The 23,437-nt window shown below is 38.1% G+C and overlaps 1 protein-coding gene and 1 long non-coding RNA gene across 2 annotated transcripts in view; both read left to right on the top strand.

The window, feature by feature from the left end:
* ATRNL1 (attractin like 1) overlaps nucleotides 1-23,437 on the top strand; it is a 516,200-nt gene that overhangs the window by 400,214 nt on the left and 92,549 nt on the right. The gene's annotated exons all lie outside the window — the stretch shown is intronic.
* LOC134172310 (uncharacterized) lies at nucleotides 378-21,346 on the top strand. The gene is made up of 2 exons (XR_009967897.1): nucleotides 378-472; nucleotides 19,427-21,346. It is a non-coding gene; the product is annotated as an uncharacterized LOC134172310 (long non-coding RNA).

The raw sequence follows: 23,437 nt of genomic DNA, 5'->3' as shown, positions 1-23,437 counted from the left end.
GTTGCAACGTGTACCTTGGTATACTATAGACAGAGCTTTTAAAAGAATGTGTTTAAATACTGGCAGTGCATGTGCAATTGCAAAACAGTTATGAGTTTGTGGCTGATGTATGGTGAGATGAGCTTAGTATTTTAGGAGGGTTTTTTTAGAGGGTTTGTGGTAAACTAGGCAGAGGTCACAGGGTGACAAGACAGAATCATAGAATCGTTAGGGTTGGAAAGGAACTTAAGATCATCTAGTTCCAACCCCCCTGGCGTGGGCAGGGTTAATGAATATCCCACTCACAGGCTTTTACCTTGTCCTCAGTTTTGACCAATTCAATTAGAAACAGCAGCTGTAAAAGCTTAGATCCAAGTAAACAGGAAATTTGCAGCTCCTCCTGAAAGGGCTGTAGAGCTGTGCTGAGAGATGCTGTGGGAAGAACTCTGTGTGAAGAGTAATGGTTGACCATGGCAAGCAGTCTGGAAACTTGGTGAGCTGTGGAGAGAAAAGACTTTTCTTTCTTCTTTAATGATGGGTGTCTTGGCTGGAGTTCAGTAAAGGTAAGATGAACTGTGCTAAAGCTGGTTTTTATGCTGTACAAATTGGCCATGCTATTTTAGTTCTTCAAAGAAGAAACAAAAGAAAAAGTAGATTTCAAATATCTATTACTGAGAGTAAATGGGAAAGATGTTTTTCTCTTTTGTTTGCTTGGTTTTTCCTTTTTCTTCTTGGTAACATGTCAATCATAGTCTCTTATTTGTGTGCACCAGCTGCACTTTAAGAGAGCCCACTATTAAAAATCATCTCTCTTCAGGAAATGCTAGTATTTTTTTCCAGTATCCCTTCTGAAGCCTACTAGGTAGTCCAGGCAGATGTAACTTTTCCCCCTAGTGCATGTTTTTTTTCCATCTTCAGGAAATAACCTGGTTACTATTCTTAATCCTAATTAAGTTTCATTTAAAAAGATAGCACCTCCTTTTTGAAATAGGTGTGCTTATCTGATTAATTAAAAAATCCCTGCTACATCGTAAAGCCATCATCTTCTTTCAGTGATTTACTTACACATTGCAGTCCTTACAGTGTCTATACTGTATACTTTAGGTCTGCTAGTATGCTAACAACTAGAATTGACATGTTCAAACATCTGAATAGCAGAAACTGCATTTTTTTTCTGGCTCTGGTTGTCAACCAGAGATGATGAAATTGTGTGCTGTAAAGTGAGTCGTCCCAAATATCGTTCACTTAAGCATGTTAGATCACTAAGCTATGTGATCAAAAATGTCACCATGTTAAAAGGATGTTCTAATGGCTTTCACAATAGAGGTGGTCATTTTGTAGATCAGTTCTTGACAGTTGCACTATGATAGTATTTACAAACAGAATTACTTGTGTGATTATTGTATTTGTATCTTGGGAGCAAACATGATCTAGAACATCTTTGGAAAGTGAAGTGGTTACCTTCGGAAGTGAATCAGTAGCATTGCATACAAATACTTAAGCAAAAGTGGCGAACACATCCCTGCCCATGGTAGGGGGGTTGGAACTAGATGATCTTGAGGTCCTTTCCAACCCTAACTATTCTATGATTCTATGAATTATTTAAGCTACAAATTGAGAAATTGTCCTCTGTATGTGATCTGATATTACTAATGTGAACCACTGATCTGTAGATATTTTAATCTACAATGAATGTGATAATTTGTTAAGTGTTACTGTCGGTAACCTTTTCCTCTGGATATTTCAGTGAAGACAGTGTATTGATAACTATGAGATATATAGAAAAAAATTGTCTTCAGAAATTCACTATCACTAATTTCATGCAGTCATAAGCAACTTGAAGTCAATGTGACACAAGAAATAATATTCAGCTGTCTCATCACTAACAAATGATGCTAATTAGCTGTCTTTTAAGCAAAAGATAATACATCATAGGTAAGAGTTCATATTTCATATAGTGCCCATTACCAGAGACGTAGGGCCAAATGAACGTTCATGTTGCAATCCTTTAAGCTCTTCTGTCACAGAATATATTATAAAAATGATGCTGTGAAGTAAAGTTTTAAGACAGTGGAAACTGGGAAATTGAAGGCTTTAGTGAGCAGTCATGATTAGTATTTGCTTTGATGAGGACTAAGGGAATACTTAGGGCTTATGCATCCCTGTTGTGTTGTCTTCCCCACTGCTAATAGGGGCATGGCAGTTTGGTTCACTTCTGGTCATTTCCACAGTGACTCAAATAGTACCAGCTTTGTTTTTAAAAAGGCTACAAATGAGACAATTCTCAAGTATCTAAAAATTCTTTGCTGCTTATAAAGCCTAGTATGCATCACTAGCCCTATGATATGGGGACCTTGGAAATGATCTGTACAATGGGAATGAGGCTACCCGCATTGAGTTGAGATCCAGATCTTTCACTTCCAAGATTACAGTGGTCTGAGGTTCAGTAGCAAATAGCTGATTAATACTATGAAATATTTTGATCCACTCACCAAAACCAGGGAATAGTTTGAGTAGCTGGTAAATAAAATTTCTTTCATTTAATTGCCATAAATAAAAGGGTGGAAAGTTGAGAAATGGTGAGCAATGCAGTGAGTAAAAGCTGTGGCCTAAGCCAGATCCTGCCCATTGCAGTAGCTGGAATAAGTAGCATATCTCTACAACTATTGCAAAGCAGCAGAAGGGGGAAAATGAATATAGCTACCTTTTGCATAAAGTGTAAAGAGATATTCCATACCATAGAACATCATGCTCAGCATATAAACTGGGCAAGTTGGCTGGAAAGGGTAGATCATTACTTGGAGATGGACTGGCCATCATCTTTTTTTGCATGATTCAAATGCATATTGTATTAAGCATCATTTGGTTTTCTTGGGGTTTATTCCCTTCTCTCTTTATTTTTTCTTATTATTATGCTTTATTTCAGTTATTAAACTGTTCTTATATCAACCTAGGGGTTTTTACCCTTTTTTCCCATTTCTTCTCCTCATCCATGTGGGGAAGAGGGGGTGGGAAGTGAGTGAGTGGCTGCGTGGTACTAAGCTCCACCTGTGGTTAAGCCAAGACACAGAGCATTCCTGTGTTATCACAAAAAAAGTGTGTAACACAGGTGTGTGAAGTGGTATATTTTGCAGGGGAATGGGGGTGAGAAGGCTGTGGAGTAGCTATTGTTAGTTACAGTGCCGGGAACGTGCACACAGGTGAGGTGTAGTACGGATGCAGTCTATTGCTACAAAGGTGCCCCAGCCTGAAAAAGGTGGAGAAAAGCCAGTTTACGTGCTCAGTGCACAACTGAGGTATCCTTTCTGATGTTAAGATACATGATGTAGGCTTATTCATAGGCAGACTGCAGTACTACCATGTTTGATTTCTAAAGTGAAATCAACTCTCAGGATATGTTCTTGTGTGCAGCTTCTAGAAACTCAAGATAAAAAAGCAGAATTAATGCCACTGAACATAGCCAGGTATGCATCTTACTGAAAATAGTCATGCCTATGATTTTTGCATGTGATTCTTTACCAGTTGTTAGCTAGGAATTTCATCCTTGCATATAACAAAGGGGAGAGAATATCAATACTTCTAGCATTCTGAAATCCTTTAATCTGCCTTTCTGATAAGACTTTGTTGCTAATTCCAAGGAAAAAAAAAGTCATCTTAAATCAGTTCACATAAAGAGGTTTACAATAAAGATGAATGTGTGAAATTTAGTGTTTTCTTCATAAATTACAATACTACTTTAGCAATACTTGCAATGATGTCTTAGGCATTTATACATGTGATGAGCTCAGAGAATAGTGCAAATATGTCTGTTATATAGTGTGAGCACAAATCAAAATTAAAAGGAGTGATTTCAAAGGAATAAAAGGTATTCTTTGTAATGGAACAAATATTCCTCTTGTATGAACACTGCCTGAAGTATCCTGTTGATGTGTTTGCATGTTAAGAGAAAATCAACACTGTTATATTTGATTTATCCTTCAATGTAATGTGAAGCTGAGTTATTACTGTACTAATGGTGTGGCAACAAAAGTTTCTGAAATGCTGGCAAGGCTCCAGTTTATCTTGTTTTTACGTGTCAGAATTAACAAAGTGAGGTTATTCCAGTATTATCTAAGAGTCATTGTTATCTAGGTGGCATTTGTGGTCTATGGAGTCGGGCTTTCTGAAGTGTGAATGTCCTTTTGCTGATTATATTATTTCATTATTTAAGTAATAAATTCTGTACAGTGCAGATGGAACCTTTGAGGAAAGCAGATATTATTGTAATTTAGTATTTCAGTAGCTTTGTAGTTATTTGAAATGGTCTATTAAGTAATGTTTATTTTCATCTTTTTTTATAAAAATGCTTCTTATATGTTAGTAGATACCCATCCCACTTTACACAAAGGAAAACTGACAAAAATTGGGAGTGAGCCCAGGTTTTGGGGTTTTTTTTACTCTTTATCCAGTGACCTGCTTGTAAATGACATTTATATTGGCCCTTTCTGTCTTCAATCTAGATATGGCTTTCGGTGTAACAGAAGCCATAAAATATAAATCAGTAATTACGACAGCTTTTCCTAAAAATACAGGGTTTAACTAGAACTCATTCAGAAATATGCTGTCAATTTGAAAACACCAAATGAGGTGCTGGGATGAATTTCTCCCAGAAGAGTTTGCTATTGTAATGCCCATTGCTGTAGTAAACCATTTTTAGATGTGTTACTCAGAACTAAATCCAGAGATGTGTGGAACAGAGCCAACGGGGACTACTGAAAAGGGATGTCTCTTCAGAAGTACCTAAAACAGGCTGCAGAAAGCTTCTGTCAAGTCAGGATTTACATCTAAAAATGGTCTTGCAGAATTAGGTAATCAGGCTTCTGCTTTCAAAAACAAATGGACTGCCATTGCATTCATACTTGTACAGTAGTTCAGTGCTTCAAACAGTGATCGATAACATAAGAGATGGGTGTTACAAACAGTCATCGGCCAGCAAAGAATCATTTCTTACGACCTTAATATAAGCCTATGGGATCTCTTCTCATTTATTGTCACACCTGTGACTCCCCTATTGTAGCGAAAAGCGTCCTTGATTTCAACAAGCCTGGCAAAAAAATGATGTGTGTCCTAGACTGCTGTCCTGGGCGACAGGAGATAACTGGGTATGGGTTTTCTAATCTCCATGCCACGTGATTTCCATGCCTTTAATCCACTTTTACTGATGTAGTATGTGGTTCATGAATTGCCCTTCAACGTAGAGTCAAAATCTTGGTCTCTAACCATAGTAAGCTATTAACAATATGTTATAAAATTGTACTTTGCTATAATTAATCCATATGTCTTTCATTGTTCTGTAGGAACTTCAGCAGATGAATGTTTGGCATTCCTGTGTGTGTGTGTTAGACATAAACATTGAATCCATTAACTCTATTTAGACTGCAGTAAACTCTCAAGGTGCGAAAGTTTCTCTGTGTATCAACAGGAATTTATTTGCCTTTGGATTTAGGTGCCAGTAAAATAATGCAGAATTGTTTTGATGGGGGAACAAGCATCATAGGGATAGGTGTCAATTCTACATATCTTCAGTCCAGTCACAGCTGACTCTTTTGGATCTGGATCTACAGTCTTCCAGTGGTTAATACTTTCAACTTTTTCTGTGGGTTTATTTAATATAATGCATCGACTTGAGCTATGATAGATTTAAGAGACACTTAAGTTTGGTTTGCCTTCATCTATTAAAGTGGTCTTAAAGTCTTGTACTACTGTTGGTACTTGTAGATTTTTATTTAATGGTCTTTTAAAAGTTGTCCAGTAAAGCAAATGGAGCTCTTCATGCTGCAAAGCATGTTTCCCATACTGCAGATTGTACTGGAGTTGTCTGAATGCAGTGCAGTTCTTCATCTTTTGTGTTCCTTGTTTGGACTAGGACTGGAGCCAAAGGGTGAAATCTGAGTGTTGATTGTAAGCTGGTACGGTTTTGTTAATGTTTCATGCCTGGTAAGGCTCTAGTGAAAAATGAACATAATACTACAAATGCTGCATAAAAGCATTGCTGCACTCATCTGTTACTCTTTCCCAGTTCCCCCTTAAGGATGAATAACATCCTGTGTTTATGTAGGACCGTGCATTCAAGCTGTACTGTGATGCATACATCTTCCTTAAAGTTGTCTCGCTACATAGTGCCTATCAATGGTAAATAACAGTTTCTTACAGATCAGTGTTTATAATCTGAAAGCTTTATTAGAAAGGCTTTATTACCATGTAATGATTAAAGTGATGGATTGTATGGAGTCAAATATCAGTTGCCTTAGGATGCCAGTAGAAATACTAGTTAATACTTCATCACAAATACAATTTGTTATAACCTGCCTGTATTTTAACGTATACTATTACTTGAATCAGTCACTTCTGTTGGTGAACTGAAACTTAAGATCTGCTCATGGTTTTTAGTCATGTGGTAATGCCTTGCAACCTTTGGAATACTACTTTTTCTGCTCTGATGTAATTGCAGATACTTGTAGTTTAAATTTTAGAAGGGTTTAAGATGTGATACAGGCTTCAAACTTAATGAAGTATGGCCACATTTCTTCCAAACAATTAATTTTCATAACTGAAGCATGTACTAGTTTTTACTAAGTTTACAACATACCGGGGGGTGGGGTGGTGTCTACTACACCATTATCTTGATTCAGTGAATATAGATAGTTTTTTGTACCTTCTAAGTGTGATTATAATATATATAAACTCTTAATTAGAATACTTTACTTATCTCTCTCCCCCTAAAAGGAAAAAAAAAAAAACAAATGCCATCTTTTTCCCCCTGCCTTTCAGGTACCAGACACTTGCTGACAGGGTTGGGAATAACCACTTGAATCCTGACAGCATAGGTGTGTGCGGCATTAGCTTCGGTAATGAAACTAGTTCCCATCTCTGATTGCCTCTTCATTTGTGTTGGTGTAGCTGTGGGTCAATACAATGAAACACAAACAATCTGGTTCAGAAGTAATCCTCTAGGCGAAGAGTTATTTCTGTTATTACCAAAGGCTCTTTGAACATCATCTGAATAGCTGTTTGAGAGGATTTTTGAATTGTATTTTCAGAAGTTTCTGCGATGTTGAAGTATTGAGCCATACCTGTTCTGCAGCCGTCTGCTTCCGAAATGGGGTACTGTAATCTGCCTTTGCTCTGCTGTATCTGACAGCAGTTTAGGGTGTTCCAAAATGTTCAGGGAAAGAACAGGGTGACTTTCTGAAGCTGGTCATCCTAAGCTGTTCCTGGAACAGTAAGAGCAAGTGGATCTCAGAAAATCCAGTTATATGTTCTCGGGAAACCAAATATCAGACTTATAGGAAACAATTTTTGAAGTAAAATCTGCTACTATTGTGACTTGAAGTTAAAACTAAAATATGTTCTTGCTTATGAAAAAGCTTTGTCTGAAATCTAATAAGCAGCAATGCTAGTGTAATTCTGGTTATGTGCTGCTATGTTTTTAACTAGGTTGGTCAAAATGTGTTCAGCCTGCAGTGCTTTCCCAAGGTAAGCTCAGCCTGTTAGCCCTATGATAGGCTTAGTCAATGGATTCCTTTTTGCTAACAGGAATGATCCATGGGAGCTCCCATAATGAGAAGTCATGAGGCAAAACACAGGCAGCCTTTCATACTGTGAAAGAGAAACTAAGAAGTAAGAATCTGACCTGTTTCTGAGGTGGCATTTCAAAGACTTTGCTGTTGAACTTTTTCTTTATTAAATCAATTCATGTTATTAAAGGAAAGTTGAAAAGGCTTTTGAAACCTTTTGGTTTATTGCCACATGTTTGCAGCTATGGTCTTTCTTGAAGTCACACATCACAGGACAGTATTAATACAATAGTTAATTTTAAAATACAAAGTGATCTGCATCAACTAATGAACATCCTGCATATTCGTGTGAGGCATTGCAGTAAGTCAATGAAACTGGCAGTAACCTTTATGCTTGCTGGTGTTTAACAGAGATGAGTACAGTTTGGTGGACTCTGTCAGCTACCTGTTGCAAGCCTGCTGGAACACAATCGGTTTCAATGCCTTGTTTGCACAGTACAGGCAAAAGCTCATAGTATATTGGTTTCCAGAGACTGCAAAGTCTTGCAGGAGCGTACATTACAACAGTAGACATGGATTGCTGTGGTTCCTGGTTGTAAAGCTTTATTCAGGTTAATAAACTCCTAAATAATCATGCCATCTTAGTTTATTCTGGTGATGTATTTGTGTATGTGTACTTGAGCAGTGCTAACTGAAGTTCAGTGAATATTTGAAATCTGGAAGAGGGAGGTCTTTTCATATGTCTTAAATTATTTCTAGCTGACAGCTTCCTAGAGGCCATTAAGAAATTGATGTTTTACATCAATTTTAAGCGTCTCTGAGTGTTTTTTTCTTTCTAAAACTTTCCTTGTTCATAAACACTATCAAATAACCCAACGGGCTTCAGAAATACGGTACAGAAAGTACAGGATGAGCTAAACACCTGTACCTTGCCCTAAGCCAGAGGAGCTTTCTTTCCTTTCACACTGCTTATGAACATCTGAGCAGAATTCTGTTCTCTGCAGCTGTCCAGGTAGGCTGAAATAAAGTGTAGTAAATGCATCCATATGTGGTATATTTGCTAGCATGCATGGCCTAGGAGACCCCAGAAAGTATTTTGGCTGAGTTGGCCAGGAGCAGCATTGGATCCTATAATGTTATTAAAAGCAGTCAAGTCTAATGCAGCAGTAGTGAAGCATTTGTAGTGAAACATGCTGCTAGTGGAAGGATGGGGTGTCTGGGTGTTAAATACAATTGCTAAACAATTTTTAAATAATCATGGCAAAAAAAGAGTTATAGACTGCTTTAAATTCTTTACAGAAGAATTTAAGTTTGCAACTTATTACAACAGACTGCTGCTTTTAACAGCGCTCAGGTTCTTGAAAATTCAGTGCTAAAATGAGTTATTACAAGTAAGTTAGGCATCTGAAATTAAATTAGGTGATAAACAATCCATTTTTCTTCTGTAAATTGCTATTCATGACAACTAGTTCTAATATGCACCTGAACCTGTTATTCTTGGTACTTCATAAAGTGGCAGTTGATAGCAATTTGTATTGACAGACTGTATTGAATATAATTTCTCAACAGGAACTAGTTAATCAATTAATTAATCATAGTGTTAGTCAAGTTCGGTTTTATGTTGCTCCATCACTCAGAAAATTAACTGTTAACGTTGTTTTCAATTATTATAACTTAAATATTTTAGTTTTTATTGGCTAAATTACCAAGCTTAGACTGATGAAATAAGTGTTAATTTTCACTTTCTCTAGTAATTTAGAAAGCTTTATGTATGCTAAATTGCAAAACATGCAAGAGATCCTAATTCTATTATAGTTACCATTACACAGCATTACAAACCAGAATGTTTAGTCTTGCAGTCCCTCTTGAAAATTGTTTGGGTGCATATGGAAAGACCTGGCAACTTCTAAAAAGACTTGAAGTAGTAATCATCAACAATATTATGATGAAAAGCGCCATCAAATCATATTCTTCTAAGGCTGTCTAATTAAATATTTCACATCCCTGTACATGTAAGTAAGGCTGTCTTAAAAGTCAAAACAACAAAGAGGTAATTCCATCCTCCTGCTAGGTCATTCTGGACAGATGCTTAAAGTATGTGAAATCCACTGACTACAGTGACTGCTCAGAGAATGCCAAAGTTCATCAGTTTGGAATTCCCTGTAAGTCTAAAAAGGCTTCAGTGCAAAGGGTCTGCCCACCTGATTCTGACTGTAATAACAGAACCTGCATTATGTATTTTGATTTGTGTTGACATAAATTTAATTATATAATATAAAAGCTTAAGTTCTATTAAACAAACTCTTGCCTCAATAAACATGAGTCCTGGCCCAGAGACCTACTTTGCCCGTGTAAGCACAGCATTTCTGTTAAAAGTTAGGAGAATGGCCTTGATCACCTTTATTTCATAGCAGCCTTCCAATATCTGAAGGGGGCCTACAAGGATGCTGGGGATGGGCTCTTCATTAGGGACTGTAGCAATAGGACAAGGGGTAATGGGTTAAACCTTAAACAGGGGAAGTTTAGATTGGATATAAGGAAGAAGTTCTTTACTGTGAGGGTGGTGAGGCACTGGAATGGGTTGCCCAGGGAAGTTGTGAATGCTCCATCCCTGGCAGTGTTCAAGGCCAGGTTGGACAGAGCCTTGGGTGATATGGTTTAGTGTGAGGTGTCCCTGCCCATGGCAAGGGAGCTGGAGCTGGATGATCTTAAGGTCCTTTCCAACCCTAACTCTTCTGTGATTGTATTTGGATAAGCAGTCATAACCCTGGATGTAGAATATACAAAGTAATCAGGTCATATTGACAAACTTGTTTGCCAACTCATATAGTCAGGGAAATATTTAAAAATGTAGATTTAGGTTGTATTTTATTTGTCCTTTGAAGAGTGTATATTTTATCTAGCTCAGCTTACTAGAATAGAAAATACCAGTCATTCTGCATCTTGGATCTTGTTTGCTGAGTGACTGTTTTCATAGAATAGTTAGGGTTGGAAAAGACCTTAAGGTCATACAGTTCCAACCCTCCTGCCATGGGCAGGGACACCTCACACCTATTCTTAGAATAGGGATAAATTAGACTTGTAATTATTGTAATTACTTAATTAAGAAGTGTAATTATTGCTCTGTAAAGATACTGATTTTTATATATATATATATCTCTTTGAGGAAAAGAGATATAAGACAAAATATTGAATGTAATGAGCAAAGCCAATCTGTTCATGGCTGCAGTCCCAGAGACTGCTGTGGCATAGACTGAACCAGCAGCAATAGTCATCTTCTAAAATAATGAATTCTCTGTTATCCTCCATGTCTATCTTGTTCTTCAGGGCTCTTCTTGAAACTAATATCTTTTGGATTATCTTTTTTCTTTATGGATTGGCCTGAAGCTGAGAATATGAAAAAAGAAATGAATGCCTGAGTGTTCTGTGGATCAAAGTTACAGAGACATAGAGCTGGGCTTGTCTGGGTACTCAGACACCTAAAACCAATAATGGCAAAAAACAACAGAAGCAAATTAATTTGAATCAAATACCTGTTGTCTTCCTCTTGTTTGCAGTCTGACTTGATTTCTGATAGTCCTTTCCTTTTGTCAGTAAGATTGAAACTATATGCCTGACTACTGCTATTAAACCCCCCCTTTTTACTTTTCAGACATAGAGTATACCCAAGCATTTTATCTTTGCCTCTTGGTAATCTGAACAGTTGTATTTAAATAACAAGTTATAATGACACAGGAGGTGTGGGAGGTGCCTCCTGTATTTGGTCACCGAGTAGCTGAATGCAGTACAAGAATTTTAACAGTTAAATAGATAATTTTCACCTTAGAAGTTATTGTGTCAGGAAGGTGTAAGGTACACTGAAGTCACCCAAATGCCCACTTCCTTCTTGTAGAACTGACAGGAATAGAAGCTGGAGGGAAGATTTGGGTTCTGACCAAGTAGCTGAGCAAGAGGTGGTATGATAGTTGTGGCGTCTTAGAAGGAATCCTCCCCCAAACATAGCTTTCCTTCTTGCTAGCTTACTGCTGAAACCATCAAGGGTTCTCTCAGCAATCACTTCCACTATCTACTAATTACTGTCCACTAGATTGAGTGTAAGGGATGTTGGACACATCTCACTGAAATATTAATATAATCTTGAGGTAGAGGATTTTGTTATTTTTCTAGTAAGTAGCGCAATCAGAATTGAAACCTGACCTGTGGGGATGGAGGAGGCCTAACGTGAAACACTGCTACAGAACTTCTGATATGTACTTCCTGTCAGACCCCTTTTAACATGGAGGAACTAGGATGCAATAAATTGGTTTAGATACCAGAGAACTTGATTGGGATGCTCAATTTTACTATAATAGTCTAATCTAAAACACTCAGCCCTTTTCAGCTCTTCTGTACTCTTCCAAAATTGTTCCTAACAAGAACAATCTTTAAAAATGGGGCATTTGAGACAAGTTAATGATGCTATAGCTACTCAAGATAACCATTGTCAAAGAGTAGCATTTGCTGCCTAAGCAAAAGAATGGTTACAGTGAATAGTATCGAAGTTGTTCTCTAGCAGCTTGGAGAGACTTGAAAAGATCTGTGCATTAGCCATTAAAAAGCTAAAGAGCTGTGCAGTTAGACAAAACCACAGGTTTAAAAAAAAAACCCCACAACTTCATGTGAAAAGCAATGCAGAGTGAAAGAGAGGTTAACCTAGTTTAAAAGTTCACTTCTGCTTACATCTTGCACCAAGTTAAAACCCAGGAATTGGGAATTTTCTTATTCTGGCTTAATTTCACTTTCAACATTATTTCTTTGATATTTTTATCAATGCTTATCCTGCTAAGCTTGTTCAAAGACAGTCTCATTACAGCACTTCCCTCACTCTCTCTCTAAAATTTCTGTGCAGTTTAATGCTTGCCTTTAAGTTACCAACTGGGGTGGTGCAGTGCTAGATTGAAAGGTGTCCTGCATAACTTAACTTGCTATGAAAGTTTGATTTGCCTTCTTGATAAATATAAGAGTTCAGTGTGACTATTAGCAATTTCACTGTAATTATAAGAAAAGATAAAATAACATGAGGAGGGGAGATGGTTCCAGACTTTGAATTTAGGCTCTTGAGAGAGGTTTGTGTGTGAAATGGAACTGCTGAAAACAAGATTCCTCTACTGAGCAGGAAAGAAAAATGAAAACAGTTTTTCCCCTGTCCATTTCTTTTCTTTGTCAAAACTCAATGCTTTGTCAGTCACTTCAGTATTGAACTTTATCTTGTTTTCTTTTTGACAGGGAAGGGAAATATATTTGAATATGAGGTGATAGGAGTAAATTGAGTGGTCTTGTGGTGGTTTCTTGTAGTTTTTTTGGTGTTTTATTTGCTTGAGGTTTCTTTAAGAACTCCCCCCAGGACCCCAAACTTTCTAAGCTGAACTCGAGAAAGTAAATGTTGTCAATTTAGACCTTCATATTCCCCTTCCAATAGATCACCTAACCCAATTCCAGCCCACCAATGAGAAGGTACATCCCTGTTATGTTCCCTGGCACAGCTTCACCCATCAATACCTGTTGCCAAGCCTCATTCCTGCTTCAGGAAAGAAAGTAGCCGTATTGGAATATCTTTGCAGTCCTCTCTCATCCTGGCAAAGAGGCATAGTTGACTCTATTAGTGATAAGCATTAGAACACTATGTGCTCTTTACTGCAGAAGCTTTTGGCTTTCAAGGTTGTATATGTATTTCTAATCAAGAAAAATCGAAAGACTCAGGAGAAACGTATATTGCATGCAGAGATGACATCATGTAAGTTATTGTGTCTTTTATTTACTAGGGTATTTGAGATACACTTAAAGTCACAAAGCCTGCTCCCGTTTATCATTCACTGGCAAATTAGTCTGTGCAAATAAAGCAATGAGGGGAAGCAGCTTGGTGAGGAAGAATCTAGCTGAAAGTGATAACTTCTCTTAAAAAGTACTGTTCACTGCTAACAAAGCTGAAATTTCCTTTTTATTAATGGTGGATCAAATTAGCATGTGCAAATGAAGCATAGCTTTATTTGCAGAGGCACAGCATCACAAGTAGCAAATCTATGTCCTAGAAGAGTTGTCACTGGGAGCAATCAGACTGGTGACTGGGGCAAGGTATCAAAGAAAAGTTACACTGAGAAAAGAATATTATCTTAATGAAAACACACACAGTGAAAAGGGAAGTTAGGTTTTCTGCTGTGAATTGTACTACTGCTGACAAGACTTTACTGACCCCCTACTAAGAGAAAGTGTTGCTGCCTGGTGTTATAGACCCATTCATGAGCAGACCTCTCTGACCAGGATGAAAGGGTAGGTGGTTGCAACAAAGTCTGCAACACCTCCTTTATTTCCCATCAGCTTGTTTTATTTCATGTTCTTGGTTTTAGGTCGGATCACAATCTGACCCTAGATTTTTCACCTGATTTAAATGAAGAATGTTTTCTTCCCACCGCAGGAGTGCTATATAAGCATTAACATTTTCAAACAATAGCATTGTCTGGGTATGGAACTGCTTTGTTCTTCCTTTATATTGTGTTGCCTGACCTTTCATTGACATGCCAGTGTAATTAATGATATATAATTACATCCCACTGCTGACAAAATGCTGCAGTGTTGTTTTCTTTTGCTAGTCAGGGCCAATTATCTGTAAAGTCACCCTTTTGAATTCTCTCCATTCAATCAACACCTATGTATGTGAAAAAAAATACAAGCTATTTCATCAAAAGGTTGACTTCCCCTTCCCCACACTTGTGTGCACATGTACAACAGTGTCCTCTCGGCAAGCTTTTTTTTCTCAAGTAAGTGTTGATTGACAGGCTCACTGGAGTGATACATCAAATCTTCCTAGGTAATATAAGGTTGAAATGCAAACGTTACCCCTAGGTTAGTTGCTTACAATTAAGATATTTTTCAATGGGTTGGGCTGCATGTGCTGTGATGCTACTAGGACCTGAAGGTTAGAAGGGACCGCAGCAGGTCAGGAGCATGGGGGAAGCAGAACAATCCCTAGCTGTTCTCTAGACAACAGACCTCCAATGACTACCATGGCCCTGCACGCAAGTGCTGGCTCATTTTTGATGGAAACATAAAAAAGATATGACTTTATCTTTACACTAATACACATCAAACCTTTCTGATCAAGAGACAGTGTTTTCTTTCCTAAAAAGCTCAAGGGAAAAATTCCCTTTATCACATAGTTTACTTGTAAACTTTGTTATTCGTAACAGATCATCTTGACTTTCTAAAGTTGGTTTGATTATTTTTTTTCATTCAAATTAAGTAAAAATCAACATTTAAGTGGGTAGATCATTGTAACTCTTATGTTGTTGATAAAATTCCTAGCTGTACATGTATATAAGATTTGGCAGCTTTTTGCCTTTAAAAATAGCAGTTCTCTTTAGTTATTCCAGCATTATCTGTTTGAAGCTGATGAGCTGAAAAGATAAAGCTACAGATGAAGAAAACCTTGGAGCTCAGGAAAGTTGGGCATTATTAGAGGTGGATGCTATGTTATAAGAAGTCTTTTTTTAAAAAATCTATGTGTTGTGCTTTGTGCAGGGCAAAATATTGAACCCCTTAAACTAGCTGCAGAAATGTTATATCTTAATGAAAGTGCTGGAAGTGCAGTTGCAAGGTTATTGCAGATATGCTAGATTTCTACAAGTCACTGTTGGTCAGTCTGCGACCTGCTCGGATGCCAAGCACAGTAATGAGCACAACTGAAAATCCATCCTTGAGATGAATACAATAAATTCAGGAGCGGGATGTGATCTAGAGAGTGAATGTGCTATTTTTGTTCTTCTCAAATAAAACTGAGCAATATAATCTGATTACAAGTAAGAGCTATACCCCTCACCAGATGAACACATAAAAGCTTTTTATGGCTATTACAGTTAATTGGGCTATTCTAAAAATCTTTTATATCAATCAACAGGCAGGTCTGTTCTTTAAGTGTGTGGTAAGTGGTGAAAACCTAAGTGAGGGTACCCAGTGCTCTGTAAAACATTTCAGTAGTTAAGGGGCCCACAAAAAAAGCTTAATAGAAGTCTGTTTAACCAGCAGAGCACTGGAGTGTTTAAATGACTTTGCACTCATCATATGGCAGCAGTAATAGGATTCCCACTGTCAGCTTGGTTGCAAAACTTTAGCTTGCATGCTTTCCCTCATTTCCTCTTCCTATACCTTTCTAACACTTAAGAGGATATAGCGTAGCATGTGCACTTGAAGTAATGGGATGAGTACAGGGCTCAGAGTACAGTGTCTGGCAGTTCAGTAATGCAAACTGTGCAAATAATGTCACTTTCCTTTGTGGTGCTATGACATCCCGGGGAAAAGTAATCAAAGCTTTTTCCTATTGCAGCTCTTAAACAAATATGACAATAGGTAAATGTCCCATTGTAGAAAACACTGGAGTCAAAGCAGGGCCCTAGAGCAGGTCAATTATTTCAATTATCTGGAATTCATGATGAAAACCAGCAGCAGCTTTCAGGAAATATGCATGAGTCTGGCAATTGCTTGATCAGTTTTGACAGTCCCTGCCAAATATCATGTCCCATCAGGTTTTGCAAAGGGAAAGCTTGGAGCAGGTGGATTTTTTTTTAGTTACCTATGCTCCATCACAGGAGTGCAGCACAGTTCTCAGGAGATCTAACAGGCCACCAATTGCTTGATTAAGTATGACATCACTGGCAAATATCACAAGGCAGTAAGTAATCACGGTGTAGGCAGAAAGCAAGTGCATGGAGCAGATGGATTGTTTCAATTATTTGGGCCCCTTGATGAATAAGAACCTCAACTGCCATCAGCAGATCCTGTGTCAGGCAAGTAATAGCTGCACTGCTATGACATCACTTTAAAATCCGGTAGGGCTTAAGTATTTCAACAGCTGTAAAGCTTAGATTTGTCTTAGCATCGATTTGACCCACAGCTAGCTTAAGTGCTAAGAACTGAGCACTGAGAAATTTGTGTGCAAGTGCTTCCAAGCATTTCATGGTATGTCACAATGCGTTTTCACCACTGCAGGGAAAACACTGACCCAGCACCAAGCTTGCTGTTGATATGTTGTGGGTTTTTTGTACTGCATTTTTCAGGAGTCAGTAGGGGAACGCTAAGGATTGCTTACTCTGTCAGGTGCCAGGACAGAAAGCAATAGCTTAGATTCGTTTATGAATAAATTTGGGAGTGTCTGAGCATCCAGGAAATGATCCTTAATTGCATAACGTGCTAGATCCAAGATCTCATAGGCCTGAAATTTGTTAGGAAAAAATAACTTAAGAGCAAACTCCCTCATTTTGACTTCAGTTTTCCTGTAGGCTGTAGCGGACGCAGTCTACCTTAATTTCTCTCTTTACACTTGTGCTGTACATGCTTAGGATGTTTGCTTTTACAAGAAGATGCATGGTATCTTATATCACTGTTCCCTTTCAGCTAGATGTTGTTTATTGACTGTGGTGCACAGAATTCTAGTTTACACATTAAAAGCTAAAGAACAGGGGACACTAAAGAATTAATAAACTTTGAAGCCTGGAGTTGTTGTTTATACAAACCAAATCCCATTTCAGATTTATCAGATTTAAAGTCTGAGATCTGCTTTGGTTAGGCCTTGAAGGCAGAATAGAGAGTCAATAGGAAGTTTCTGTTTGAGCTAATATGTCTTGTTAACGTAATTCAAAAAGTTAATGTTATAAAGGATTTCTGAATCCTTCAGTTTCTTTAAATTCATTTCAGAACAGAATTGATAGAGAAATATTTCCTTGAAGTAATTAACCCAGTTATGCAAACATAGCCTAGGCGTGAAGGGGGTATCATTTATGTTGGAAGATCGATGTTGAAGAGTTTCTAGTCAAAATTGGGAAAACTAAATAGGGCCATAAAAGAAGAATGCCAAGGGCAATTTAACTGTATTAATTCTAGAAAATGTAAACCGCAACAATTAAAGGTTTTGTGGAGGCTAAATAGACTTAAAACCCAAAACTTTCCCTTCCCCATTATGTGGCTTTGACTTAATTAAGGAAGGGGGGTGTTTACATTCCATCCAAGAAAAAAGTAATCCTCATTAGTAGCCCTTATCTGACCTGCCCATTTCCCATTACAGGAGAAACAGCTTCTAACTTGAGATCAAGAAATTCCTTTTGATAGGAGCAAGTATCTCAAACTGAGAAAATTTGAGGTTTCCCTCCATTTGCCACTGGTTTGAAATCTGTGAAGTATGAAACACTTGTCGTTTCTGGTCACTTCCATGCAAAATGGAATAGAAGTTACCGAGATGACATTGCTGCCTGGTTTTACAACCTTTAGTGTAATGAGTGACATGTTAATGGCATTTACGTGGTGACTGCTTGAGATCAGTGTTTCTTTTTTTTTTTCTTCCCTTCCTTTAATATTCTGACTCTACATTATGTAGTGTTACCTCAGAATACTCAAAGTCAGGTGTGGACTGAAGCTATTGGTACACAGTGTGCTGCTCTCCTCTTCAGATCAGGTCTATATCTGTCCCTGTAAGTCAGAATGCTAATAATTTTACAACCAGCTTAAAAATTTTAAGACTTCAAAATATTAGGGTTGAATTAAACCCTTTCTCACTTGTAGTTCATTAAGTTAAGACAGGAATAACCATCAGAACTTGAAATTTTCCTTTCTGAGAGAGATGCTTATGGATTTTATTCAGAAACTGCGTATTTAGAGGTAATAAACTTAACTATTTCAAGTATTGTAATAGCACGAGAGTTGACAGCACTGCTTGCAAAGAGAAAGTTTTGTGAGTGGTTTTTGTTTTAAATCATACTGAAGATCAGCTCTCCTCTAATTAAGTCTTGTCAAGCTATTAGAACAAGGCAGGTTTCACCTTTTGTTCTAGAAGCAGTTTGTGAGCCTGTTAGGCAGGGTGGTGCTTGGGAGCGTACCAAAATGAAACTGTAGTTACTGTGGGTTTAGGTGAAAGAGGGCTATGAGGAGAAGTGAAGAATACAAAATAAAGAAATCAATGAACTGGAGCTGACTGAGGCAATAGCCTGAAAGGGGCAGAAGACCCAGAACTGGTAGAGAGACTCTGGAGACCAAAAGAGTTGCAAATGATGCAGAGGGGAAAGGCAAAGACTAAAATCTTAAAGGGGCTTATGGAACTGAAAAGAAGGGTAGCAGGGAGAGACTGCATGAAGAGAAAAGGAAAGAAGAAATTTGGGCAGAAGGAAGAGGTGAATCAATGGCTAAGGGAAAACAAAAAAGGCAAAGGATTGGACAACTTCATATGTATGAAAAGAGAGGAGGAAAGTTAAGCAAACTAGATGATGGTCAGATTAGAGAATGGGATTGGTTTTAAACCAAGATTACCTGGCTCTTTTATGCAGTCGCAAGTTGTGATTGCAAGGCTTTTCTCACACTGTGTTATAAACTGTTCTGTAGCATTACCATGCGCTGTAAGGTAACTGTCTTGTTTCTTCACAGAGGAGACTCTGCTTCTCCCTACTCCAGTAAAGCAATTTAAGTGGGAACAGGAGCCTCCTCATATTCTGGAGTTTTAGATGCAAAATATATTGTAGTAGTGTAATATACAGGTAGGGTCTTATATCACAGTTTTTATCACTTCAAAAATACTGTCCGGAGAAAGCCAATGGGTAGTCTTTTTAACTGCTGTCAGCACAGGAGAAAAACATTGTGTTCATATGGGTGGTTTTCCAGAAAGTCTATTTCATCTTTATCTAAAGAATTGGCTAATACCCCCAAACCTATAGCAGGAGAAGTGTTTCAATGTGCTATGGTTTTAATGGAAATAATTCTGAATCATTTACCATTTTTTGCACCTTTGACACAATACTGTCATACAGTGGTCCTAGAGATAAAACCATTGAAGATTGTATTTGAAGGAATGAAGATAGTTTTTATTGGTGTTCTTTTAGGATCGACCACAAGGACTGAATAATGCTCCCAAAGAAATACATTTGGATGAAGATGACTGAACATGCAGATCCAAAGGCCTTTTAGGATATGGTGAACCTTTGGCCTTGGATGAAGAATGTTCTTGGATGAAAGAGCTCCAGCTGAAAGACTTTGTCTTTGCCTTTTGCCTTGAGAATTGTAAAGATATGAAAGACATGAAAGGAAACAGAGATTTGCAGTTGAATTCTTGCAGGGTGCAGTTACAGTGGCTGACACTGGCACGCAGCCAGCCTGCCTCATTTCTGTGGAATGTCACATGCGTGTACCCTTTACCAGTCTCCTAGAGCTCCCTAAAAGCCTCTCATGGGTTTATTTTTTTTATGCTTTCTCTTTGCTAATTATATTAGCAAATTTTAATTGCGTGGTTTCTGTAGTGAAATTGGCACCCCTGGGATTTATGTGTATTGTGTGTAGCTGAAGATAAATGCAGAAAATACTTACATTTGGTTCATCAGCTTAGAATGCTTGTACCTGCAGCTGAGCAGGTTGTTAAGTAATAATATTTGGTTTTCTTCATGGTTAATGACTTCCCAAGTTTAAAACGGCAAGGGTTCACTGACTGAGATGGTGAACTTGACATTCACAATGTGGTCAGCCATGGCTATCTGGGTATCCAAATGGATTTCCTACTCTGACATATTGAACTGTGTTAAGTCAGTAGGAAGACATCTAGTGACTTTTAAAATTTCCTTACTAAATGTTCAATATACTTGAAACTCGATTATACATTGAACTGTTTCACTTCTTGAAGTGTCCTTATTTTCACTTTATAATAAAATGCAGCTCAGCTAGACTGATTCTGTTTAGTATCTTAGAATATGATTCAAACCACAGATTTAATGTAGCAGAGTTTGCTAAGGTTGACCTTCAAAGCATGTCTGTATATGAGCATGTTACCTAACATGTTTGTTACTGAAGCAAATCTGCTCATGTGTTAAGCGATGATTACATAGGGAAAATGCTGTACCAAAGTTAAAGGGCTTGTTTTGCCTTTGTCTCTCCTCAAATTAATACACCTGGAGAGAGATGTAGTGGTTTTCACTGCCCTGGGTAGAGTTCTGTAGTAGAATTTCATACCAACTCCTGTACCATAGTACCTTTTGCATCAGTTGGGCTTGCTTAGGTCTGCCAGGATTCAGGCTTTTACACTCTCTCCTTTCTAAAATGTGGCCTGTAGCATATGGAGTCACCAGGCAAACTTCCCAAAGGACAGACCTGAACAAAAACTATGTGTCTAAACAAAAAATATATCCTCCACGAGGGTAGCTTAGCTGAGCCTAGCCTTATCAGACGAGGACATACTAGTTCACTTCTCAAAAATGCCCAATGCAACTTAAGTTTTTCTTCAAAAGCTATTTCTTCTTGCCCTCCTGCCCTGTCTAGCTTTACAAGCAGTTCTAGAAGCTGGTTTTAATCAAGAAGCAGACTTTCCTAGACAATAATATGGGTACTGTCTTAGCAATCCTTAGCTTTTGACCTGAAGAACTGGGAAAGAATAACCTATCTTCAGTCGGTGATTCTTGCTCGCTTTTCTCCTCACATCTTACTGTGTCTCTTCCTCTCCACTCATCTGATCTGAACATAACATTGTGCATGACTATTGCAGGTGTCAGTTACTGCAGAGTCTTTCTGCTGGTTTGGCTAATACACAATAATTGATACTGAGGTACCTATGTATGTGTTGTGTGTGCAAGATGTTAATAAAACTTGCTACCAACTTGTAAATATGCATTGGAATGTGTGTATACACAAAGAAAGCTATGGCTAGAATGTCAGATATCTAGATGCTGGACAATTACTCCATTGTTTACCATTGACTATTAATGTGCTGGTGCTGTTTTGTTACTGCCCTAATAAAAGAAAATTTGCCAATGCTTTGATATTGAGTAATGTGTATGGCAAAGAGCCTCAGGGTATTTCTCTGGTTCAGGAGACAAAAAGCCAAAAGATATGTCTGGCTTGACCAAAACATGTTTTTACAGTGATGATGTCCAAAACCAGGTCCAGTTATGGTTGGAATAGCTTTGCAACATATTATTTCTCCTTTGATCACCATTAAAATTGACCAGCTCTTCTGATTTTACATGCTTCTTCCATGTCAGATAATGTTTCTGTGTAGGTGTGTATCCCTCCCTAAGATTGGGATACATCTATTTCTGGGTTAGTGGGGAGGGTATTTGCTGTTATTAAAGAGCCACTTTGTTTTCCAAGTGATTGTTGTAGACACTTTGCTGAAGATACAGAACAGCACACTTTTCTGGTTAGACTTTCAGTCCAGCTTAGTCCTTTGTTCTTCTGGTGCTAGAGCTACCATGCTCTATTAAAAATCAGTTCTGCTCCCAAGAACTGAATCATGTGCTCTAATCCTGACTGGGTTTTGGTTTTTTTTTCTTGTGTTTTCCAGGAATTCATCTTACCCAATCTTTTCACCTTGTGTTTAGTATCAGTAGTACTACTGCACTGGCAAGTCCTCATTGTTCTTCAATAGGGAAAATGTTAAATGTATTCAACAGCTTGGTCACTAGTGTGGCTTCCTCTAACTTTGATAGAAATTCACATGTTTATTTACTACTAATCTAACTAGTTAAAAGCACTGTAAATTCATGATATAATGATAAAGGAACTTTAGAGGAATCTAGTTTTAAAGCTGTGTGTGAGGATTTCTCCTTGTATTTCCCTTTTGTGCATGTGTTTAGAAGTTCTTCAGTCACCTCTGATATGTCCTTTTTACTGTAGAAAGCTCATGAGAAACAACTTCTTTTAGATCTTGTGTTTGTTTGGGGGTGTTTTTTTGGGGGGGGAGGGGGTTTTGGATATATGGGGAATGGGGTCTCCTTTTTGTCTTCCTTTCAATCTGAATCTCTGTGCTTGACTCTATATTTGGAGGTGGAAAGAAAAGCTATTTTGTATTTAAGATGAGACCTAAAGTCATCTTGTCTTTAAAAAGCATAGAGCCAACCTTAAACAAATTTATATGAGGGCTTTCTTTTCACTTCTGTTTTCCTTTCTTTGTCAAAGGGAAGTGTAAGGGGTGACATATCTACTCCATGCAGTAGATGCTTGGTACTGGGGATTCATTTATCATGAAGGCACAACATAACAAGATCCTGAGGCTGAGCCTCTAAGTCAGAGAATTTGATCAGGAAAGATGATGCACATTTTCAGAAGCCAAAGTATTTTATTATTGGAATGCATCATTCAGGGAATATGATAGATTTTCCATTAGTGGAAGTCTTTGATCAAAACTGTATATCTTTCTAAAAGAAGAGCTGCCTCAAGAGCAAGTAGCTAAGCCTGATGCAAGAATTATTGAATGAGGGAGTTTTGCCCTTCTTTTACGCCAGATGAGTCAGATGTGGTTACCATAATACCACAAATAGTAGTAGTTATTGTAGAAAGGTGAGATTAAACTTTTGCTACAGAAGTGGCACTTGAAGAAAATTATTAAAATAGAGCCTAAAGCAGCTACTGCTCATGCTGCTGACATCAGAGAACGCGTGTGACGAATGTTATAGTTAACTTCATGCAGACATAAAGTTACCTCTAATGAGCTCAGAAATGCCTGCGAATGCTGATGAGTGCTTTCGTGAAGGCAGGAGACTGTTAGGAAAAGAACTGCAGCAGCTGTTACGTTTGCAGGTCGGAACTGTTGCGCAGGGATGATGTTACTGTGGATTTTCTTTAATGATTAAAACATTTACATAGACTTGGGGGTTCAAGGTTCAACACTTCAGACTGAAAGGACCAAAAGTGACAGGAGAGGGCCACAGCCGCCATGTCAACGTATACATTGCATGACATTCTGATGCTGAGGAGCTGTAGTTGCCGGTGGTCGGAAGCGCAACAGGAGAGAACCTCTTGCTACTGTCCAGTAGCCTGATGATGGGATAGAGGGTGGTCCCAAGGTGGTGCCTGGGAGGTGCTGCTTATGAGGTGACAGTGGCCTCACAAGTGGCCCACAGTGGTGGTAC

The sequence above is a fragment of the Pezoporus occidentalis genome, unplaced genomic scaffold (genome assembly GCF_034315485.1).
Source record: "Pezoporus occidentalis ecotype Australia unplaced genomic scaffold, CSIRO_AGI_Poc_V1 ctg45, whole genome shotgun sequence".
Classification (NCBI taxonomy): Eukaryota; Metazoa; Chordata; class Aves; order Psittaciformes; family Psittacidae; genus Pezoporus; species Pezoporus occidentalis.
The sequence above is the reverse complement of the archived record's forward strand: the minus strand, read 5'-3'. Positions and strand labels throughout refer to the sequence as shown.